This window comes from Symphalangus syndactylus, chromosome 3 (genome assembly GCF_028878055.3).
Source record: "Symphalangus syndactylus isolate Jambi chromosome 3, NHGRI_mSymSyn1-v2.1_pri, whole genome shotgun sequence".
In the NCBI taxonomy this organism is placed as follows: Eukaryota; Metazoa; Chordata; class Mammalia; order Primates; family Hylobatidae; genus Symphalangus; species Symphalangus syndactylus.
In genome coordinates this window covers 37,518,956-37,520,669 of record NC_072425.2, presented here as the reverse complement: position 1 = coordinate 37,520,669, position 1,714 = coordinate 37,518,956, and the positions used below count along the sequence as shown (strand labels likewise).

The 1,714-nt window shown below is 47.5% G+C and overlaps 1 non-coding gene across 1 annotated transcript; it reads right to left on the bottom strand.

Annotated features, from left to right (window-relative positions):
* Positions 1–1,286: 1,286 nt before the first annotated feature.
* LOC129479908 (U6 spliceosomal RNA) lies at positions 1,287–1,393 on the bottom strand. Its single transcript, XR_008656837.1, has one exon. It is a non-coding gene; the product is annotated as a U6 spliceosomal RNA (small nuclear RNA).
* Positions 1,394–1,714: the final 321 nt, after the last annotated feature.

The following is a 1,714-nucleotide window of genomic DNA, read 5'->3' as shown; positions in this document are numbered from 1 at the left end:
AGCTGGGAATATAGGCGCCCACCACCACACTCAGCTCATTTTTGTATTTTAAGTACAGATGGGGTCTCATCATGTTGACCAGGCTGGTCTCGAACCTCTGACCTCAGGTGATCCACCCGCCTCGGCATCCCAAAGCGCTGGGATTACAGGTGTGAGCCCCTGCGCCTGGCCATATTTACAGATTCTTACTCATCTTTGCTTCTCCTGCCCTTTGCACAGTGGCTGGTAAAGTAGATCCTTGAATTGATTACATGTGTTTGAATCAACTGCATGGAAAGAGAAAGTGGAACAAAGCCAGAATGATACTATAACACTTTGAGGGAATGGTTCCTATGTTCTCTCTAGAGGGAACACAGTGACCAGTGAGTAGTCCTGTCCTAGCTGGCCGGTAACAGAGCACTATACAGAAGGATGATAAAGCACGGTAAAATACTTTTTTGGATGTTAGAGCACAACATTACATTGCATTTAGAACTTTCCAGGGCCAGGCACTGTGGCTCATGCCTGTAATCCTAGCACTTTGGGAGGTCGAGGCCTTTAAGCCCAGGAGTTAGAGACCAGCCTGAACAACATAGGGATACCCTTGCCTCTACAAAATAGCTTTTTAAAAAAATTAGCCAGGTATGGTGGTGCATGTCTGTGGTCTCAGCTACTTGGGGGGCTGAGAGGGAGAATCTCTTGAGTCCAGGAGGTAGAGGCTGCAGTGTGCTGTGATTGCACCATTCAGCCTGGGTGACAGAGTGAGACCTCATCCCCCATCTCAAAAAAAAGGAAAAAAAAAAAACCAAAAAACAGAACTTTCCTCTGAAAGCCATCTTTTCTGCATGGTGTTTTTTTGTTTTTTTTGTTTTGTTTTTTTGTTGTTTGTTTGTTTAGAAATTGTTGTTTATTTTCCGCCAACCTTATTTCCATGTTGCTTCAGAGACCCTGCAAGAACAGAAAAATATGGAATGCCTCACGAATTTTTTTTTTTTTTTTTTTTTTTTTTTTTTTTTTTTTTTTTTTTTTTTTTTTTTTGAGATGGAGTCTGGCTCTGTCGCCCAGGCTGGAGTGCAGTGGCGCGATCTCGGCTCACTGCAAGCTCCGCCTCCTGGGTTCACGCCATTCTCCTGCCTCAGCCTCCCTAGTAGCTGGGACTACAGGCGCCCGCCACCGCGCCCAGCTAATTTTTTGTATTTTTAGTAGAGACGGGGTTTCACCGTGTTAGCCAGGATGGTCTCGATCTCCTGACCTCGTGATCCGCCCGCCTCGGCCTCCCAAAGTGCTGGGATTACAGGCGTGAGCCACCGCGCCCGGCCAGCCTCACGAATTTGCGTGTCATCCTTGCGCAGGGGCCATGCCAATCTTCTCTGTATCGTTCCAATTTTAGGATATGTGCTGCCGAGGTGAGCATGGTGTTTTTTGTTTTTTGTTTGTTTGGTTTTGTTTTGTTTTTGAGACAGAGTCTCACTCTGTCACCCAGGCTGGAGTGCAGTGGCGTGATCTCAGCTCACTGCAACCTCTGCCTCCCAGGTTCAAGCAATTACCTTGCCTCAGCCTCCTAAGTAGCTGGGATTACTGGTGCACGACACCATGCCTGGCTGATTTTTGTATTCTCAATAGAGATGGGGTTTCGCCATGTTGGCCACGCTGGTCTGGAACTCCTGATCTGAAGTGATCCACCTACCTCGGCCTCCCAAAGTGTTGGGATTACAGGCGTGAGCCACCACGCCCA